Genomic DNA, 24429 nt, shown 5'->3' on the forward strand with positions numbered 1-24429 from the left:
GCCATATTCAGTTTTTACTTAATTTCTTTTTCTTATTTCAGGATCTCATCCAGGATATTATATTATATTTTTATAAGACTTTTCTCCCTCTATTGACACTGTGATTTTCTTAAATTAATTATTTATTTTTGGCTGCTTTGGGTCTTCGTTGCTGAGCGCAGGCTTTCTCTAGTTGCAGCGAGTGGGGGATACACTTTGTTGCGGTACGTGGGCTTCTCACTGTGGTGACTTCTCTTGTTGCAGAGCATGGGCTCTAGGCACACGGTCTTCAGTAGTTGTGGTCCATGGGCTTAGTTGCTCCGCGGCATGTGGGATCTTCCAGGACCAGGGCTCAAACACATGTCCCCTGCATTGGCAGGTGGATTCTTAACCACTGCACCACCAGGGAAGTCTCTATTATATTTAATTATCAGGTCTTCTTTGCTCTATTTTCTTTGACAGTTTTTCATACTTTCCTTGTTTTTGGTGACCTTAGCAGTTTTGAGGAGTACTGGTTAAATATTCTATAGAATATCCCTGAATTGGATGTTTGATGATTTTTTTCCTCCTGATTAGGCTAGGTTTATATGTTTCTGGGAAGCAAAACACAGAGGTAAAATGTATTTCTTATCACATCATATCAAGGGCATATGCTATCAACATAAGTAATTCATGTTAACCTTATCACCTGCCCCTTTTACCATTCTATTTCCCTACCCATGTTATATACTCAGTGGAAGGAAGTCACTACTTGAAGCTGGGACTTAAGAACTGGGGAGTTATCTTTCACGCCTTTGAGGGTAAGTTAGAAACGTCTTTGAAGGTAAGTTATTATTATTTACTTATTCAGCCAATTATTTATATCAATGTGGAACTGTATATGTTTAGTTTATACTTTGGGATAGAATCCAGTATTAGTGTTTTAAATTTTTCTCCAATAGTTCTAGGTTTGGTCATTTGGGGTTCTTTCAGTTGACTCTTGTGCTCCTTTGATATACCTCCAAACACTGTGTTTTGTGTGTGTATGTGTGTGTGCGTGTGTGTGTTTAGCATTTCCTTACTTTCTGACACTGCAAGATGCTCTAAGCTCATCCTGTATATTTTCCTCCTCAATCCTAGAATCAGCCATTTATGCAAAGGCTTCTGGATCATTTTGTCAGAAATTGTTTTAGAAACCAAGAGCTGAGTGTTACATGTGCTCATTGCTACTGGAATGTCATTTGCTTCTAAGTCCTCTCAGCTGACAGAACAAGAAAATATATACATGCATAGTAACCCGTATGTGTGTGTGTGTGTGTGTGTGTGTGTGTGTGTATTTCTATATGTAACTATTTGTACATATATATTTAGCTAAACATGAGTTCATACTGATTTCCCCAACTCTAATCTATTACTATATGGTTCATTTTAGCCTCTTTTACTTACTTAACTTTAAACTCATTCCAGCATTGAGACACTAAGCTCTCATATCTACCATTTATTTAGTACTTAATTGTTCAATTCTAGTATACATGTAGAGTGGTATGAGAACTGTTAACCTGTATTCCTCTAAAAAACAAATTTATAAAGTAAATTACATATATACAGTTTCTTTAGACTCTATTTTTATATACTTGCTCATTTCCAAAGTTACACATTTTCCAAAGTCAGCACATTTTCCCCCACCCCCATAAGTGAGGTTGTTTCCTACATTTGTAATATTGTTAGATTGTTATTTTTTAAACTCCGAATTCAATTCTAGAATGCTCCAACTTCCTAAATGAGCTTTTAAAATATTTTATACGTTAGGGCATATTCTTGGTGCTATAAATTTCTATGGATTTGGACAAATATAGTGTCATGTATTGATCTAAAACAAATAGACTGCCAGTTATTTCTCCAGGAAAATATTTGTTTATTAAGAATCAACAATTCTTTGTCTGCAATTCAGGGTCTGCAATCATAGCAAGCCAAGTGCAAGTCCCCCAAAGAAAGGAGAGGAGAACTCTTTTAAAGAGGGGAAACTAAATTTGGGAAGGCTATAGTAAACAAAGAGTCTATTGGGAAAAATTAAGAGTTCAAAACATAGGGCTTTTCCCTGGCTAGTTTGTGACAGTCTCTCATTGGCTGAGCTCTGGCTAGGCCAGAAGAGGAAGTCTTTCTTCTTCCTGTTGGGCTCTGCTATTGTTGTAGGGCATGAGAACTCCCCTTCTGGCCTCCTGACTCTATTTTATTATATTTACTGTTTTATTTTATTTATTTATTTTTTAACATCTTTATTGGAGTATAATTGCATTACAATGGTGTGCTAGTTTCTGCTTTATAACAAAGTAAGTCAGCTATACATATACATATATCCTCATATCTCTTCCTGCTTGAGTCTCCCTCCCACACTCCCTATCCCACCCATCTAGGTGGTCACAAAGCACCGAGCTGATCTCCCTATGCTATGTGGCTGCTTCCCACTAGCTATCTATTTTACATTTGATAGTGCATATATGTCCATGCCACTCACTCAATTCGTCCCAGCTTACCCGTCCCCCTCCCCATGTCCTCAAGTCCATTCTCTACATCTGTGTATTTATTTCGCTCCTGCCCCTAGGTTCTTCAGAACTTTTTTTTTTTTTTAGATTCCATATATATGTGTTACCATACAGTATTTGTTTTTCCCTTTCTGACATACTTCACTCTGTATGACAGTCTCTAGGTCCATCCACCTCACTACAAATAACTCAATTTCATTTCTTTTTATGGTTGAGTAATATTCCAATGTATATATGTGCCACATCTTCTTTATCAGTTCATCTGTCGATGAACACTTAGGTTGCTTCCATGTCCTGGCTATCGTAAATAGAGCTGCAATGAACATTGTGGTACAAGGCTTTTTGAATTATGGTTTTCTCAGGGTATATGCCTAGTAGTGGGATTGCTTGGTCCTATGGTAGTTCTATTCTTAGTTTTTTAGGGAACCTCCATACTGTTCAACATAGTGGCTGTATCAATTTACATACCCACCAACAGAGCAAGAGGGTTCCCAATTCTCCACACCCTCTCCAGCATTTATTGCTTCTAGATTTTTTCATCATGGCCATTCTGACTGGTGTGAGGTGATACCTCATTGTAGTTTTGATTTGCATTTCTCTAATGGCTAATGATGTTGAGCCTCCTTTCATGTGTTTGTTGGCAATCTGTATATCTTCTTTGGAGAAATGTCCTGACTCTATTTTAATTGAAGTTTCTCTTAATAATTTTTTGCATATGTTTTTCCCATCAAAGTATCATACAGATAGTTTCACTGCCCTGTGCTTAACATGAGTCTAAGAAAATTGAAATCATATCAAGCCTCTTTTCTGACCACAACATTATGGGATTATAAATCCATTCCAGGAAAAAAAAAAGTGTAAAAAAACACAAAAACGTGGAGGTTAAGACATATGTTGCTAAATAACCAATGGGTCACTGAAGAAATCAAAGATGAAATTCAAAAATACCTAGAGACAAATGATAACAAAACAAGATGGTCAATAAATACAACCCAGCAATCCCACTACTGGGCATATACACTGAGAAAACCATAACTCAAAAAGAGTCATGTATCACAATGTTCATTGCAGCTCTATTTACAATAGCCAGGATATGGAAGCAACCTAAGTGTCCATCGACAGATGAATGGATGAAGAAGATGTGGCACATATATACAATGGAATATTACTCAGCTATAAAAAGAAACAAAATTGAGTTATTTGTAGTGAGGTGGATGGACCCAGAGTCTATCATAAAGAGTGAAGTAAGTCAGAAAGAGAAAAACAAATACAGTATGCTAACACATATATATGGAATCTAAAAAAAAAAAAGGTTCTGAAAAACCTAAGGGCAGGACAGTAATACAGATGCAGATGTAGAGAATGCAACTGAGGACGTGGGGAGGGGGAAGGGTAAGCTGGGACGAAGTGAGAGAGTGGCATGGACTTATATACACTACCAATTGTAAAATAGATAGCTAGTGGGAAGCAGCCACATAGCACAGGGAGATCAGCTTGGTGCTTTGTGACTACCTAGAGGGGTGGGGTAGGGAGGGTGGGAGGGAGGCGCAAGAGGGAGGAGATATGGGGATATATGTATATGTATAGCTGATTCACTTTGTTATAAAGAAGAAATGAACACACCATTGTAAAGCTATTATACTCCCATAAAGATGTTTTAAAAAATACTTATAAAAGTAAAACACTAAAACTAATGAAATTAAATTCAGCAAGAGTGCGAATAAAAGTTTGCTTTATGCCTTAAAAAAAATCCTACTCATAGAGCATTTTAAGCACATTTTAGGGCCTCAATAAAAAGTAAATGTTAAGCTGTCAAAAAAATAAAATAAAAACAGGATGGTCGAAAACCTTTGGGACACAGCAAAAGCAGTTCTAAGAGGGAAGTTTATAGTGATACAAGCTTACCTCAGGAAACAAGAAAAATCTCAAATAAACAATTTAACGTTACTCCAAAAGCAACTAGAGAAAGAAGAACAAACAAAACCCAAATTTAGTAGAAGGAAAGATATAAAAAGATAAGATCAGAAATAAATGAAATAGAGAGGAAGGAAACAGTAGCAAACATCAACGAAACTAAAAGCTGGTTCTCTGAGAAGACAAAATTCATAAACGTTTAGCCAGACTCATTAAGAAAAAAAGGGAGAGGACTTAAATCAATAAAATTAGATATGAAAAAGGAGCAGTTACGACAAACACTACAGAAATACAAAGGATCATAAGAGACTACTATGAACAAGTATATGCCAATAAAATGGACAAATTCTCAGAAAGATACAATCTTCCAAGACTAAACCAGGAAGAAATAGAAAATAGGAATAGGCCAATCACAAGTAGTGAAATTGAAATAGTAATTTAAAAACTTCCAACAAACAAAAGTCCAGGACCAGACGGCTTCACAGGCAAATTGTATTAAACATTTACAGAAGAGTTAACACCTATCCTTCTGAAACTCTGCTAAACAATTGCAGAGGAAGGAATATTCCCAGGCTCATTCTATGAGTCCACCAACACCAGAACCAGACAAAGATACCACAAAAAATGAAAATTGCATGTCAATATCACTGATGAACCTAGACACACAAATCCTCAACAAAACACTAGGAAACCAAATCCAACAACACATTAAAAGGATCATAAGTCATGATCAAGTGGCATTTATCCCAGGGATGCAAGGATGCTTCAATATCCACAAATCAATGAACGTGATACACCATATTAACAAACTGAAGAATAAAAACTATATGATAATCTCAATAGATGAAGGAAAAGCTTTTGAGAAAATCCAACACCCATATACGATAAAAGCTCTCTAGAATATGGGAATAGAGGGAACTTACCTCAACATAATAAAGGTCATATATGACAAACCCACTGCTAACATCATTCCCAACAGGGAATATCTAAAAACATTCCCTCTAAGATCAGGAACAAGGCAAGGATGTCCACTCTCACCACATTTATTAAACAAAGTATTGGAAGTCCTAGCCACAGCAATCAGAGAGGAAAAATTAATAAAAGCAATCCAAACAGGAAAAGAAGTAAAACTGTCCCTGTTTGCAGATGACATACATACTATACATAGAAAATCATAAATATGCAACCAGAAAACTACTAGAGCTAATCAATGTATTTGGTAAAGTAGAAGGATACAAAATTAATACACAGACATCCCTTGCATTCCTCTACACTAACAATGAAAGATCAGAAAGAGAAATTAAAGAAAAACCTCATTTACCATTGCATCAAAAAGAATAAAATACTTAGGAATAAATCTACCTAAGTAGGCAAAAGACCTCTATTCTGAAAACCATAAGATGTTGATTAAAGAAATAGGAGATGACAGAAACAGATGGAAGTATATACCATGTTCTTGGATTGGAAGAATCAGTATTGTCAAAATGACTCTACTGCCCAAGGCGATCTACAGACTCAATGCAATCCCTATCAAATTACCAATGGCATTTTTCACAAAACTAAAACAAAAAATTATTTTTATTTTTATTTTTTAATTTTTTATTGGGGTATAGTTGCTTTAAAATGTTGTGTTAGTTTCTGCTGTACAATGAAGGGAATCAGCTAAATGTATACATATATCATCTCCTCCCTCTTGGGCCTCCCTCACACCAGCCCCACATCCCACCCATCTAGGTCACCACAGAGCACAGAGCTGAACTCCCTGTGCTATACAGCATGTTCCCACTAACTATTTTACACTTGGCACTGTATATATGTCAATCCCAATCTCCCAATTCATGCCACCCCCCTTCCCCACCCCTCATGTCCACACGTCTGTTCTGTATTCCTGCCCTGCAAATAGTAGAACAAATTTTTTTTTTTAATTTACATGGAAACACAAAAGACCACGAATAGCTAAACCAATCCTGAGAAAAAAAAATGGAGCTGGAGGAATCATACTCCCTGACTTCAAACTATACTACAAAGCTACAGTCATCAAAACAGTATGGCACTGGCACTAAAACAGAAATATAGATCAATGGATCTGGGTAGAAAGCCCCAAAATAAACACACGTTATGGTCAATTAATCTATGACAAAGGAAGCAAGAATATACAATGGAGAAGTGACAGTCACTTCAATAAGTAGTGCTGGGAAAACTGGACAGCTAAATGTAAAAGAATGAAATTAGAACCCTCTCTAACACCATATACAAAACTAAACATGAATTGGATCAAAGACTAAATGTAAGGCCAGACACTATAAAAATCTTAGAGGAAAACATTGGCAGAACACTGTTTCACATAATTCGCAGCAAGATCTTTTTTGACCCACCTCCTAGAGTAATGAAAATAAAAACAAAAATAAACAAATGGGACATAATTAAGCTTAAAAACTTCTGCACAGTGAAGGAAACCACAAATGGAATGAAAAGACAACCCTCAGAATAGGAGGAAATATTTGCAAATGAAGCAACTGACAAGTGATTAATATCTAAAATATACAAACAGCTCATGCCGTTTGATATTAAAAAAAATCAAAAATTGGGCAGAAGATCTAAACAGACATTTATCCACAGAAGATATACAGATGGCCAAAAAGCACATGAAAAGATGCTCAATATTACTAATGATCAGAAAAATGCAAATCAAAACTAAATATTGGGCTATTGGGTATCACCTCACACTAGTCCGAATGGCCATCATCAAAAAGTTTACAAACAATAAATGCTAGAGAGTGTGTAGAGAAAAAGGAACCCTCCTACACTGTTGTTGGCAATGTAAGTTGGTACAACCACTATGGAGAACAGTATGGAATTTCCTTAAAGAACTAAAAATGGAACTATCATATGATCCAGCAATCCCACTTCTGGGCATATATCTGGAGAAAACCGTATTCCATAAATATACGTGCATCTCACTGTTCATTGCAGCACTATTTACAATAGCCAAGACATGGAAGCAACCTAAATGCCCATTAACAGAGGAATGGATAAAGAAGCTGTAGTACATATATACAATGGAATATTACTCAGCCATAAAAAAGAACGACATAATGCCATTTGCAGCAACATGGATGGACCTAGAGATTATCACTCTAAGTGAAGTAAGTCAGACTGAATAAGACAAATGTCATATGATATCACTCACCTGTGGAATTTAATTGAAAAAAAGAAGTAAATGAATATATTTACAAAAGAGAAACAGACTTACAGATATCAAAAACAAACTTATGGTTACCAAAGGGGAAACATGGTGGGAAGGGATAAATCAGAAATGTGGGATGAACATACACACTATTATATTGTATAGCACAAGGCACTGTACTCAATATTCTGTGATAACCTATAAGATAAAAAATCTAAAAAAGAATGAATATATGTATATATATAAATGAATCACTTTGCTGTACACCTGAAAATGACCCAACAATGTAAATCAATTATACTCCAATAAATAAAATTTTTTAAATGTTTAAAAAAGAAGTATAAAAATAAATAAATAAAAGCATTCAGTGGCTACAACTGGAAGATGGATGCTAGGATAAGAAATCATCATTCTGATTACTCAGCCATAAAAATAAATGAAATGGAGGTATTTGTAATGAGGTGGATGGAGTTAGAGTCTGTCATACAGAGTGAAGTAAGTCAGAAAGAGAAAAACAAATACAGTATGCTAACACATATATACGGAATCTAAGGAAAAAAAAAAGGCCATGAAGAACCTAGTGGCAAGACAGGAATAAAGACACAGACCTACTAGAGAATGGACTTGAGGATATGGGGAGGGGGTGGGGTGAGATGTGAGAGGTAAGAGAGTGTCATGGACATATATACACTACCAAATGTAAAATAGATAGCTAGTGGGAAGCAGCCGCATAGCACAGGGAGATCAGCTCGGTGCTTTGTGACCACCTAGAGGGGTGGGATGGGGAGGGAGGGAGGAAGGGAGATGCAAGAGGGAAGAGAAATGGGAACATACTGTATATGTATAACTGATTCACTTTGTTATAAAGCAGAAGCTAACACACCATTGTAAGGCAATTATACTTCAATAAAGATGTTTAAAAAAAAAAGAAATCATCATTCTGAAAACTGATAAATAAAGGAATATAATCAAGAATTTAACCTTCCTTTCTTGTATGAGTTTTTTTTTTTTTTGACGGTAGCCTAATATTTGATGAGGTACATTTTCTCTTTAATGAATATTCCAGCTAACATAAGAAGAAATAAGAATTTAATTTAAATATCACAATTATGCATCCCTTGATAAATTATTTGCTCTATTGTAGGCAATAATCATGAATGGCTCCTATTGGATAATATACACACCACCTATGAAGTAACCTTGCTGTAAAAATCAACCTAAACCTGACTAAGCCTCTAGATCAAGTTACCAATTTCCAGGAAATATGGGAGACAGACTAGCATGTTAAACAACCCATGGGATGCAGTTATCAAAATCCAGAATTTAGAAAACTGCAACATAAATGCCCTGGTTTCTTTATCAGCAGAAACAACAGGAAAAGTTGCAAGGAATAAAAAGATATGGACTTAGGCCCTATAACCAAAAGAGATTTAAAACACATATCGACACATCACAACACATGAGTTATATTTGGAACCCAATTAGAACCCAAAGAACAAAATATAAGACAATTGAGAAATGTAAATACTAACTATTGCTAATTAAATTAAGGAATTTTTAATTGTAGGTGTATAGTGATATTGTGGTTTTGTTTTTTAAAGGCCCCTTTACTTTAGAAATACTTATTGAAATAGTTATACATGTAAAATAGGATGTCTATGATTCACTTTAAAATATATGGGTGTGGGAGGATGTAGGCATATAGGTAACTAGATTGGCCAGGCATTGCTTTTGTTGAAGCTGACTTGCAAAAATGGGAATCCATTATATTAATCTCTTTATTTTTGTATATGTTTGAAATTTACCACACAGTGTAGAGGTCAAATATACCACCTGGCAAATTTCCAACTTCTGAAGGTAACTTCCTGAAATAAATTCATGTCATTATAATTATGAAATTTTTATATAATATTTATCATCCAGTTTTCACAAGTTTAATTAATGGGTAGTATAAGAGTATACCACACAAATTTTCACAGACTTAACTGCAAACAATTTGGAGCCATTCCACAGTACTTTCTAAATCTAAAATATTAATTAAGCTAATAAATACAGCATTGTATAACAATACAATAATAATAAACAACAATAATTTTAGTGAGGGAACTGTAGATTAATGATTTTAAATATAGATTTTGGAATGGAGGATCAAGATGTCAACATAGGAGGATGTGGAGCTCATCTCGCACCTACAAACACATCAAAGATACATCAACATGCAGAACAATTCTCATGGAAATCTAACTGGAAACTGGAAAAACTCCTATACAAATAAAGCTGTAAGAAAGATCTCCACATAAGCCAGTAGATGGGGAACAAAAGGCATTGGGTCAGGACTTGAACCCCTGAAAGGGATCTGTAAGGAGGAGAATATCCACACAGGTGGACCCTTGCCCTGGGGAGTGGGTAGGCCTAGCCACAATCTGGGTATCCTAGTCCTAGGGTCTTGCATTGAGGAGATGGGCACCCTTGCCTGCTGGGAAATACACTGAGACAGATAGAAGGGCTAGAGAAGCCTAGGCTCTGCTTTTGAGGAGAGCACACATGCTGGCTTGCTGACAATCAGGGCAAAGAAAGCCTTGCACTGGTGGTAGCTGCCTTGCTGCACTTCCCAATTTGAAGGGGCAAACACCCCAGCCCTGCTTCACTCCACACCACAGCCTGGCATGAAATATGGGGAGAGACTTGGTCTAGCTGTGCAGAAACAGACTGGGGCACCTGGGGTGTGAGCCAGATGGAGCCACAGAGAACACTGTCAGCTTACTTATGGGGAAGCAGATGTAGCTGTAGTGGACATTGTCAGCATGCATGTGGGGTGGCACTACAGGGGGGTGCAGCAGCTAAGCACCAAATCTTGGGCAGACAGGCCCTGAGAGGAGACTCCATCTGGTTACCCAGAGACAGCCCAGAGGGCCTGGGGTGTGGTCTGGGTGAGGCCATTGTCAGCATGCTCAGGAGTACACAGCTGTTTGTCTCTCAACAAAAACAACCTGGCTCCACCCACTTCACAACACAGCTTAGCACTAGATCTGGAGCAGACACGTCCTGGGAGAAGTCTGCAACAGAGGCAGCCCAAATCTCAGGTGGCAGCACAGTCCTCTCAATTCCCACAGCGACAACACCCCAACACCCAGCCCTAGCCTACTCCACACCAAGCCTTGCACCACATCCAGGTTGATCACAACAGAGAAAGGGACACGAACTTGGCCTGCTTCTGAGTGGAACGGCAAATAGGTCCTCTGTGATCACATGGGCCTCAGTTGCTTTAGCAATCACCTCCTTTGGGGCAGGGCATGCATCAACGACAATGATCGAACCTGACCCTGAGGGCTTTTACTCCAACAACTAGGGAGAAGATCCTACATCTGACAGGGCAGTGACAGCCATGGAGCAGACAGGAAGCCCCACTTCACATCCAGGACAGGCTCTAGATACTATAACACCAACCACACCCCCCTATCAAGGGGATAACAGCTAGCACACCCTGAGGAAAGACATGGATGATGTCCAAACTGAAATTGAGCCTAGCACCAAAAACACTGGAAACACAGTCTGCACAGGGATGTCCCCACATAAAAACACCCCTTCAAGACCAGAGTAGATAACTGTTTCTCCTAAATTCATAGAGACAGGGAAAGTTAAGTAAAATGAAAAGGCAGAGGAACTACTCACAATTAAAAGGACCAGAGAAATACCCTGAAAGAACAAATAATGAAACAGAGCTCACTCGTCTACTAGATCATGAGCTCAAAAAAGGAGGTAATAAAAATGCTAAAGGAATAAAGAAAGACAATCAATCACTATAACAAGGAACTAGAAACTATAAGGATGAAACAATAAAAAAAATTAAATTGTCTAGATTAAAACCAATCCAGAAGCAATGAATAGCAGACTAAGTGACACAGAGGATCGAATAAGTGATCTGGAAGACAGAATAATGGAAATCGCCCAATCAGAACAGCAGGCAGAATGACAATTGAAAAAAAAAAAAGAACATATAAGATCTATGAGATAATATAAAGCATGCCAACCTATTCATAACAGGGGTTCCAGAAAGAAAAGAGAGAGAGAAGGGGATTAAGAATTTATTTTAAGAAATTATGGCTGGAAGACTTCCCAAACCTATGGAAAGAAACAGATGTCCAGGTGCAAGAAGCAAAGAGGGTTCCAAACATATCATAATTAAAATGTCAAAAGTTAAAGATAAAGAGAGGATTCTAAAGGCATCAAGAGAAAAACAGAGTCAGTTACAAGGGAACCTCCATTAAGACTATCTGCTGATTTCTCTGCAGAAGCTTTGCAGTCCAGAAGGGAGTGGCATGATGTACTCAAAGTCCTGAAAGGGAAAAATAACCTGGAACTGATGATATGCTACTAAGCAGGATTATTATCTAGAATAGAAAAAGAGATAAAGAATTCCTCAACAAGCAAAAACTAAGGAATTCAGCAATACTAAACCAATCCTAAAAAATATTGCAGGATCTTCTCTAAATAGAAAGGAAGCAAGAATCTATAGGTAGGGAAAATCACAGTAGGCAAATATATAAAAGGATTGAAGATCACATAAAAAAGCCAGTACACAGATTAAAAAACAATCCCCCAAATTGAAAAACAATTATAACTACAGCTAACAGTAAAAGGATAAGCATGAAGGTGTAAAATAGGACATTTGAATTCACAAAATGTGGGGGAGGGGAGTATAAAAATTTAAATCTTTTGCAATGTGTTTGAACTTGAATGACTATTTATTTAAAGCAAGTAGATATAGTTATGGGTCAACATACTTGAACTGCATGGTAACCACAAATCAAAAATACACAATATATTCACAAAAACCAAAAAGAAAGGAACTCAAGCATACGACAAAAGAAAATCATCAAACTACAAAAGGAAAACCAAAAAGAAAAAGAAATGAACAAAGATGAACTACAAAAACAATTGGAAGACAAGGATTAAAATGACAATAATTACATACCTATCAATAATTACTCTAAATGTGAATGGACTAAATGCTCCAATCAAAAGATATAGAGTGGCAGATTGGATGAAATAAGAACCTAAAATATGCTGCCCAAAAGACTCAATTCAGGGTGAAAGACACACACAGACTGAAAGTAAAGGGATGTAAAAAGATATTTCATGCAAATGTAAACAACAAGAAAGCAGGGGTAGCAATACTCATACCAGACAAAATACACTTTAAAACAAAGTCCATTATGAAAGACAAAGGAAGAGCATTTTATAATGATGAATGGATCAATACAAGAAGAGGATATTACACTTGTTAACATATACACACCCAATATAGTAGCACCTAAATATATAAAACAAATACTAACAGACATAAAGGGAGAAAGGTACAATAATACAATAATAGTAGGAGACTTTAACACCCCACTGACATCACTGGAGAGATCATCCAGATGGAAAATTGATAAAGCAACAGAGATTCTAAATGACACAATAGAACAGTTGGACATAATTGATATCTACAGGACACTACATTTAAAAAATTGAATACACTTTATTTTCAAGTGTGCATGGAACATTCTCTAGAAGAGACAACATACTAGGTTAAAAACATGCCTCAACAAATATAAGAAGAAGAAATTATTTCAAGCATCTTTTCTGAACACACTGGTATGAAACTAGAAATCAACTACAGAAAGAAATATGGGAAAAGAATGAACACATGGAGACTGAACAACATACTACATAAAAAAAAGGGGGGGTCAACAATGAAATTCAAGAAACATCAGAAAATACCTGAAGACAAAAGAAATGAAAACACAACCTTATAAAATCTATGAGATGCACCAAAAGCAGTTCTAAGTGGTAAGTACATAGTGATACAGACCTTTCTCAAGAAACAAGAAAATTCTCAAGTAAACAACCTAACCTACCAAACAAAAACATTAGAAAAAGAAGAAAAAACAAAACCCAAAGTCAGCAGAAAGAAGTAAATAATAAATATCAGTGAAGAAATAAAATGGAGATCAATTTAAAAAACAATAGAAAAGATCAATAAAACCGAGTTGGTTTTTGAAAATATAAAAAAAATCAACAAATCTCCAGCCAGGCTCACCAAGAAGAAGAGAGAGAACCCAGAAAACAAAATTAGAAATTAAAGAAGAGAAATAACAACCAATACCAGAGAAATACAAAAAAAATAAGAGGATATTATGAAGTTATATGCCAAATAATTGGACAACCTAGAAGAAATGGACAAGTTTCTAGAAACATACAGCCTACCAAAACTGAGTCAAAAAGAAACAGATAATTTGAACAGATCAATCACTAGAAGTGAACTGGAATCCATAATTTAAAAAGTTCCCTGCAAACAAGTCCAGGACCTGACAACTTCACTGGGGAATTCAAAGAATACAAGAAAGAAATTATACTTATCCTTCTCAAACTATTGCAAAAAATTGAAGCAAAGGAACCACACCCAAATTCATTCTATGAGGCCACCATCTTCCTGATTCCAAAACCAGACAAAGACACTAAAAACAAAGAAAATTGCAGGCCGATATCTTTGAAGAATATAGATGCCAAAAGCCTCAACAAAATAATAGCAAACCAAATCCAACAATACATAAAAGGGATCATATACCACAACAAGTTGGAATAATTCCAGGGTCACAAGGATAGTTCAACATACACAAATCAATCAATGTGATACATACACCACATTAACAAAAAGAAAGAAAGAAAAAAAACACATGATCATCTCAATAGACACAGAAAAAGCATTTGACAAAATGTGAAATCCATTCATGATAAAAACTCTCACAAAAGTGTGTATAGAGGGAACATAACTCAACATAATAAAAGCCATTTATGACAATCCCACAGCCAACATAATACTCAATGGTGAAAAGCTGAAAGTCTTGCCACTAAATTCTGGAACAAGACAAGGATGCCCACTCTCATCACTTCTATTCAAAATAGTATTGGAAGTCCTAGCCACAGCAATCAGATGAAAAAAGAAATAAAAGGTATCAAAATTGGAAGGGAAGAGGTAAAACTGTCACTATTTGCAGAGGGCAGGATAATCTATTTAGAGAACCCTAGAGTCTCCACACAAAAACTATTATAACTAATAAATGAATTCAGCAAGGAAACAGGATACAAGATTAACATACAGAAACCTGTTGCATTTCTTTACACTAATAATGAAATACGAGAGAGGGAATTTTAAAAAAATCTTGTCTAAAATTGTGTCAGAAAATAAAATACCTAGGAATAAACTTAACCAAGGGTTTGAAAGACCTACAGACTGAAAACTATAAAACATTAATAAAGGAAGTTGAAGATGACTCAAATAAATGGAAAGGCATCCCATGTTCTTGGATTCGAAAAATTATTATTGTTGAAATGGACATACTACCCAAAGCAATCTACAGATATAATGAAATCCCTATCAAAATATGCATATGGGAAAAATATTTTCCCATAACTAGAACAAATAATCCTAAAATTTATACAGTAGCACAAAAGGTCCTAAATTGCCAAATAAATCCTGAGGAAAAAGAACAAAGCTAGTGGCATAACCCTCCAGATTTCAGATTATACTACAAAACTACAGTAATCAAAATAGTGTGGTATTGACACAAAAACAGACCTATAGATCAATGGAACAGAATAGAGAGCCCAGAACTAAACCCATACACCAATGGTCAATTAATCTACAACAAAGGAGGCAAGAATATATAATGGATAAAAGACAGTCTCCTTCAACAAGTGGTGCTGGGAACGCTGCACAGCTACATGTAAATCAATGAAATTAGAACACTCCTTCACACCATATACAAAAATAAACTCAAAATGGTTTAAAGACCTAAATTTAAGACATGACACCATAAAACTCCTAAGAAAGAACATAGGCAAAACATTTTTGATATAAATATTTTCTTAGATCAGTCTCCTAAGGCAAAAGAAATAAAAGCAAAAATGTAAAATTGGGACCTAATGAAACTTAAAAGCTTTTGCATATCAAAGGATATCATCCAGAAAAATAAAAGACAACCTACAGAATGATAGAAAATATTTGCAAACGATGTGACTGAAAAAGGGTTAATATCCAAAACATAAAATCAGCTCATAAAACTCAATTAAAAAAAATCAACCTAATCAAAAAATGTGCAGAAGCACTGAATAGACATTTTTCCAAAGAAGACATACAGATGGCCCAAAAGCACATGAAAAGATGCTCAACGTTGTTAATTATTAGAGAAATGCAATTCAAAACTACGATGAGGTATCACCTCACACTGGTCAGAATGGTTATCATCAAAAAGTCTACAAAAAATAAATGTTGAAGAGGGTATGGAGAAAAGGGAACCCTCTCACACTGTTGGTGGAAATGTAAATTGGTGCAGCCACTATGGAAAACAGTATGAAGGTTACTTAAAAAACTAAAAAAAAGAGCTACTATGTGATCCATCAATCCCACTCCTAGGTATATATCCAGAAAAGATGAAAACTCTAATTTGAAAAGATACAAGCACCAACATGTTCATAGCAGAACTATTTACAATAACCAAGATATGGAAATAATCCAAGTGCCCATCAACAGACAATTGGCTTAAAAAGATGTGATATATATAGATACAGATATAAATATAGTAAGATATATATATAGCAAGTCTGCTACATATGAACCTTCAAGTTGCAAACTTTCAAAGATATGAATGTGCATGCCAGCCCCTGCATGCCAGCTGCTGTACTGTACTACTGTACTTTTCAAGGTACTGTATTATAAGATTAAAAATGTTTCCTTTATTTTTTGTGTTTGTTTTTTATGTATGTGTTGTGTGAAAAGTATGATAAACCTATTACAGTACAGTACTATACAACCAATTGTGTTAGTTGGGTACCTAGGTTAACTTTGTTGGACTTACGAACAAATTGGACTTACAAACACGCTCTCTGAACAGAACTCATTTGTATGCAGGGGACTTGCTGTGTATATATAATATACTTTATATAATATATATAATATACTGTGTTTATATATATACATATATATATATATAATGGAATATTACTCAGCCATAAAAAAACAAAATATTGCCATTTGCAGCAACATGGATGGACTTAGAGAATATTATACTTGGGAAGTAAGTCAGACAAAGAAAGACAAATGCTATATGATATCACTTATATGTAGAATCTAAAAATAATACAAATGAATCTATATGCAAAAGAAAAACAGACTCACAGACATAGAAAACAAACATATGGTTACCAAACGGGAGAGGGAGGGAGAGAGGGACAAATTAGAAATATGGAATTAACAGATACAAACTACTATACATAAAATAGATAAGCAACAAGGTTTTACTGTATAGCACAGGGAATTATGTACAATATCTTATAGTAAGCTATAATGGAATATAATCTGCAAAAATAAATCACTATGCTGTATAAATGATACTAATAATACAATATTTTAAATCAACTATACCTCAATAACAACAACAACAAAAAACATGGTCTCCTTAATAGATGCAGAAAATGCATTTGACAAAATTCAACACCCATTCATGACAAAAACTCTCACGAAATAAGTATAGAAGGATCTTACCTCAACACAATAAAGGCCATATATGAAAAGCACACAACTAACATCTAAATCAATGGGGAAAAACTGAAAGCTTTCCCTCTAAGATCTGGTACAGGTCAAAATGCCCACTCTAGTCACTTATTTTCAACATAGTACTGGAGGACCTAGCCAGAACAATTAGCCAAGAAAAATAAATAAAGGTATACAAAATCAGAAAGAACACAAATTATCTGTTTGAAAAATGACATGATCATATATGTAGAAAATTGTGAAGACTCCACCACAAATTGTTACAACTAATAAAGGAATTCAGTAAAGCTGCAGGATACAAAATCAATGTGCAAAAGTTCATTGTTTTTCCAAACACAAACAACTATCTGAAATAAAATTATGGAAATAATTCCAAGTAAAATTGCAAAAAATAAAATACTTAGGAATAAACTTAACTATAGACCTGAAATACTTGTACAATGAAAATTATAAAACACTATTGAAAGAAATTAAAGAAGCCACAAGTAAGTGGAAAGACATCCCATATTCATGGATAGAAGACTTAATATTGTTACAATATAGGTGTAATCTCTATCAAAAAATCAATTGCATTCTTGACAGAAAAATATTTAAAACTATCCTAAAACTTATTTGGAACCCCAAAGACTCCAATAAGCCGATGCACTCAGGAGACAGACAAGCAAACTTAGAGGCATCACATTTCTTGATTTTAAAATATATTACACAATTAGAGTGAACAAAACAGTATGATGATGGCATAAAAACAGACTTATAAACCAATGGAATGGAATCAAGATTCCAGAAGTAAACCCCTGCACACATAGTCAACTAATGTTTTACAAGAGAGTTAAGAATAGTCACAGGGAAAGAACAGTCTCGCCAATAAATAGTGTTAGAAAAACTGAATAATCACATGCAAAAGAATGGAACTAGACTCCTACCTTACATCTTTCAAAAATTTAATGATGTAGATTAAAGACAAATGAGACCTGAAATCATAAAACTCCTAGAAGAAAACATAGGGGGAAAGGTCCTTGACACTGGAATTGGCAGTGAGTTTTTGGATATGACACCAAAAACACAAGCAACAAAAGTTCAAATAAATAAGTGGGATTACATAAAACTAAAACAGATTCCACACAGCAAAAGAAATAATCAACAAAATGAAAAGGCAACTTGTGGAATGGGAGTTACTATTTATCTGATGAGGGTTAATATCCAAAATGTATAAGGAGCTCAAAAAATTCAATAGCAATAAAACAAACATTTTAAAATGGGCAATGGAGCTTAATACACATTTCTCAAAAGAAGGCATACAAATGGCCAATCAGTACCTGAAAAGGTGTAATAATCATCAAGAAATGCAAATCAATACCATAATGAAACATTATCACACATGTTAAGATAGCTATTTCCCAAAAGATTAAAAAAAAAGTGTAGGGCAGGATGTGGAGAAAAGGGAACTATTATAGAATACTGGTGGGTATATAAACTGGTACAGCCTTATGATCCTGCAACCCCACTTCTGGGTATATATCAATGGTGAAATCAGAATATAAAAAAGATATCTGCACTCTCATGTTCTTTTCAGCATTATTCACAAGAGCCAAGATACATATTGAAACAACCTAAATGCCATCAATGGATAAAGAAAATTATATATATATATATATACAATTTATGTATATAATTTATATTAAAATTATATATTTTTTATATTAAGAAAGAAAATCCTGACATTTGGAAGAACATATATAAACCTGGAGGACATTATGCTTAGTGAAATAAACCAGTAAAGAAAGAAAAATAGTGCATGATCTCACTTCTATGTGTGTAATCTAAAAACCTTGAATTCAAAGAAGCAGAGACAAGAATAATGGTATCAGGGATGGGACAGTGGGGAATCCAAAGATCATCAAAGGGTACAAAGTTTCACTTATGCAAGATATTTAGAGATGTAATGTACAACACGTGACTATAGTTAATAATACTTTATTGAATAGTTGAAATTTATTAAGAGGGTAGATTTTAAGTGTCCTCACCAAAAAAAAATATGGTGACAGGATATGTTATTGTTAATGTTAAGATTATTCCACAATGTTTATGTATATCAAATCATCCCATCACACATTTTCAATATATGTAATTCTTTATTGTGAAATATACCTCAAAAATGTTACTTTACTTTCAAACTTGTAAGTACCCATTAAAAAGTGATAATTGTTTTTTATTATTTTAATTAATCAATATATTTTTAAGCAAAATATATAATAAAGAGAAAAAAAGAACACATTTTGAGGACTCACACAGTTTCATTTCAAAATGTACCACACAGCTACAGCAATCAAGACACCACTTAAAATAGACAACTGATGGGAACATACTGTATAGCACAGGGAACTCTACCTAATGCACTGTGGTAACCTAAATGGGAGGGAAGTCCAAAATGGAGGGGATATCTGTATGTGTATGGCTGATTCATTCTGTTGTGCAGTGAAGGCTAACACAACATTGTAAAGCAACCATACTCCAATAAAATTTAATAAAAATAAAGGACAGCATTAAATTGATGTAAGAATGGATGTAGAGATCAATGAAATATATCAATAATTGGGGTCCATAAATAAAACTTTACATTTATGGTAATTTTTGACAATGATACCATGAAATTCAATGGGAAAAGGATATTCTTCAATAAATGGTGCTGGGAAAATGAATAAGCACATACAAAAGAGTGAAGTTGAATGCTACATCACATTATATACAAAAATTATTTCAAAATGAAAGATAGACCTAAATACAGAGTTAAAACTAAACTTTATTAGAAGAAAACAGAGAAGTAATTCTTAATGACCCTGGGTCAGGCCCTAGTTTCTTAGATATGACACCAAAAACATAACTGACAAAAGAAAGAATAGATAAATTGGATCTCATAAAAATTAAACTTTTGTGCTTCAAAGGGCACCATCAAGAAAATGAGAAGATGGGAGAAAATATTTTCAAACCATATACCTAACAAAGGTCTTGTATCCAGAGGGCATTATGGAACACTTACGACTGTACAATGAAAACACAAATAAGCCAATTAAAAACGGCCAAATTCAGGACAGGAATAAAGATGCAGACATAGAGAATGGACTTGAGGACATGGGGAGGGGGAAGGGTAAGCTGGCACAAGTGAGAGAGTGACAGGGACATATATACACTACCAAATGTAAAATAGATAGCTAGTGGGAAGCAGCCACATAGCACAGAGAGATAAGCTCGGTGCTTTGTGTCCACCTAGAGAGGTGGGATAGGGAGGGTGGGAGGGAGATGCAACAGGGAGGAGATATGTGGATATATGCATATGTATAGCTGATTCACTTTGTTATAAAACAGAAACTAACACACCATTGTAAAGCAATTATACTCCAATAAAGATGTTAAAAATTAATTAATTAATTAAAATGGCCAAATTATTTGAATAGACGTTTCTCCAAAGAACATACACAAATAGTAATAAGCATATATACAAAAAGTGAAAAGAAGCTCAACATCATTAGTTATTAAGGAAATGCAAATCAAAATGACAATGGGATACCAATTCACACACATTAGAAAACCTATAATTATAAAAATGGATGAAAACAATTGTTGGCAAAAATGTGCAAAAATTGAAACACTTATATATTGCTGGTATAAGTGTAAAATGATGCAGCTGATTTGGAACACAGTCTGGCAGTTCCTTAAAATGTTAAACCTAGAATTTCCATATGACCCAACAACTTTTCTCATAGGTATATACTCAAAACAACTGAAAACATATGTCCAAACAGACCCTTGCACGTGAATGTTCATAAAAGCTTTTAAAAAAAATCCAAGTATGAATGCAACCAAAGTGTTTATAAATTGATGAGTAGATTTTAAAAATGCAGTGTATGGAATAAAGTATTTATATATGTTACAAGAAGATTAATCATAAAAACATTATCTAAGTGAAAGTAGCCAGACACAAAAGGCCACATGTTGTATGATACCATTTATATCATATATCTAGAATACATAAATCCACAGAGACATAAAATAGAGTAGTGGTTGCCAGGGGCTTTGGAAAGGGTAGTACAGGGACTTACTGCTAATTGGTACTGGATTTATTCCTGTGGTAATGAAATGTTCTAAAATTATATAGTGGTGAAGGTTATACAACTCTTTAAGTATTGTAAGAAATATTAAATTATATACTTTGGTGAATTTTATGGAATGTGAATTACATTTCAATAAAGATGTTTTTAGAAAAACTATGAAAATTAAATATATTTGCTTTGGTATATGTTAACCTGGAACCAAAACTTCGTGAACACATATCAAAATATTATTCTAACATACTTTTAGTGTGTTAACATACTTTTTAGCAGAATTTATGCAAAATAATTTGAAACTCTTAATCCCAAAACATTTTTAAAAGCCAATTGCTTTATACACAATTTCAATAATTGTACTCAGAGATAAGCAAAATAATTATTTAGAGTGGCTATTTGAAAACTTTTTAATTTAAATCATCTTTGGCATTTCGTTGAATGTAAATGCATTAATTCTATCATTCTATAGTTATTCTCATTCCAAAATGCTACTTTGCTAGAGTATAATAGTAAAAATTATTGCACACATATGATTTCATTTACAATATGCATATATGTATATGTGAGTTTATGTATATATGTGTGTGTTTGTATATATAAAAAGAAGGTGGGTTATTTTTCTACAGAAAAAGCACAAATATGTTTATATATATGGACATATGCTCTATCACATGATTACATTCTATATGAGAGAACAGCCAAAATAAGCAGTTTTTACAATTAAATGCTCTATTTTATATGTTTATCTTGTTTTAATATACAAACTATTACTAGCAGTGCCAAGCTCCTAGCTGAGTATCAGTAAACATATGGGGATTAAATAAAATATACGTTTATAATATAATATAAAAATATATTTAGTTTTTCCTTTATTTTATTTTATTTTATTTTATAAGTATAGTTGATTTACAAAGTCCTGTTAGTTTCAGGTGTATATCACAGTGATTCAGTTATATATATATATATATATATATATATATATATATATATATATATATATATATATATATATACACACACACACACACACACACACACACACATATATATGTATATTCCTTTCCAGACATTTTTCCATTATAGGTTATTAGAAAATATTGAGTATAGTTCCCTATGCTGTACAGTAGGTCCTTGTCAGTTATCTATTTTATGTATATTAGTGTGTACCTGCTAATGTTAACCTCATAATTTATCTCTCCCCTGCCTTTCCCCTTTGGCAACCATAAGTTTTCTTTCTATGTCTGTGGATATATTTCTGTTTGGTAAATAAGAAGTTCTTTTATTTCAGATTTCACATATAAGTGATATCATATGATATTTGTCTTTGTCTGGCTTACTTCACTTAGGATTATAATCTCTAGGTCCATCCATGTTGCTGCAAATGACATTATTTCATTCTTTTTTATAGCTGAGTAATATTCCATTGTATATATATACGTCTTCTTTATGCATTCATCTGTCAATGGACATTTAGGTTGCTTCCATGTCTTGGCTACTGTAAATAGTGCTGCAATGAACACTGGGCTGCCTGTATCTTTTCAAATTAGTTTTCCTCTTTTCTGGATATACGCCCAGGAGTGGGATTGCTGGATCATATGGTAACTCTATTTTTAGTTTTTCTAAGGAACCTCCATACTGTTCTCCATAGTGGCTGTACCAATTTAAATTCCCACAACCTTTTCCTCCACACCCTCTCCAGCATTTATTATTTGTAGACATTTTGATGATGGCCATTCTGATCAGAGTGAGATGACACATCATGGTAGTTTTGATTTGCATTTCTCTAATACTTAGTGAAGTTGAGCTTTTTTCATGTTCCTGCTGGCCATCTGTATGTCTTTTTATTTATTTATTTATTTATTTTTTGCCACTCTCTGCAGCTGTGGGTTCTTACTTCCCTGACCAGGGACTGAACCCGGGCCCTCAGCAGTGAAAGCACTGAGTCCTAACCACTGGACTGCCAGGGAATTCCCCTGTATGTCTTCTTTGGAGAAATGTTTACTTAGGTCTTCTCTAATAGCCAAAGCAACCTTGAAAAAGAAAAACGGAGCTGGAGGAATCAGGCTCCCTGGCTTCAGACTCTACTACAAAGCTATAGTCATCAAAACAGTATGGTACTGGCACAAAAACAGACATATAGATCAATGGAACAGGACAGAAATAAACCCATGCACCAATGGTCAATTAATCTTTGACAAAGGAGGCAATATATGATGGAGGAAATACAGTCTCTTCAATAAATGGTGCTGGGAAAACTGGACAGCTACATGTAAATCAAAGAAATTAGAACATTCTCTAACACCATACACAAAAATAAACTCAAAATGGATTAAAGACTTAAATGTAAAACTGAATAATATAAAATTTGTAGAGGAAAATATAAAATATAGGCAGAAAACTCTTTTATATACATTGCAGCAATATCTTGTTAGTCCATCTCCTAGAGTAATGGAAATAAAAACAAAAATAAACAAATGGGATCTAATTAAACTTAAAATTTTTTGCACAGCAAAAGAAACGTTGAGAAACAATATTGATGCAAGCAAAAAATCACCTAAGAGAAAGTGCTTTGTTTTATAAAACAAATATTGTGTCATTGCTTACCTAAAGAAACCATAGTCCTACAATATTATTCTTCAACAGTTTATAGCAAACATTATCAGTGGACCACAATGACTACAAAACTTAAAACAGTTCAAAAAGTTATTTCATAGATATTCTAAATATGTATTAAATGAGTGTTGGAGATATTTACATCTTATGATATCTCACTCAAATTCAACATTAAGAATATTTAAATTTCAACATAGATCAGAACAAGATAGACACACAACTAATAAAACAAAGGATGATTAAAAATTACATTCTCTCATTTTTCTTTTAGTCCCCATTATTAGAAAGCAGGTAGTAAATGCTGCTTCTTATATATATTCTCCATCCATTCTTTTGAACAAACAAAGAATATGCCACCAAATCAACTGTATTACACTGAACTGGATTTTCGCATTTATGCTTGAGCCAAAATGTTAAAGAAAAAGATTTTTAAAATCATGACCTAAGTTTAATATAGTAAAGATATTCCATCAAGATCATAAACACTGTAATTATTGGCTATGCTTATCAGTC

At 34.2% G+C, this 24429-nt stretch overlaps 1 long non-coding RNA gene across 2 annotated transcripts in view; it reads right to left on the bottom strand.

Moving 5' to 3' along the window:
* The window catches only part of LOC137756967 (uncharacterized), a 237953-nt gene that overhangs the window by 144462 nt on the left and 69062 nt on the right, over positions 1-24429 (bottom strand). Inside the window, exon 3 of one of the 2 annotated variants that reach the window (XR_011072282.1) lies at positions 449-572. The exons of the other annotated variant lie outside the window; for it this stretch is intronic. This is a non-coding gene — a long non-coding RNA (uncharacterized lncRNA). Of the gene's footprint in view, positions 1-448; positions 573-24429 lie in introns of those variants that run through there. 2 annotated transcript variants of the gene reach the window in all.

Source organism: Eschrichtius robustus, chromosome X (assembly GCF_028021215.1).
Source record: "Eschrichtius robustus isolate mEscRob2 chromosome X, mEscRob2.pri, whole genome shotgun sequence".
In the NCBI taxonomy this organism is placed as follows: Eukaryota; Metazoa; Chordata; class Mammalia; order Artiodactyla; family Eschrichtiidae; genus Eschrichtius; species Eschrichtius robustus.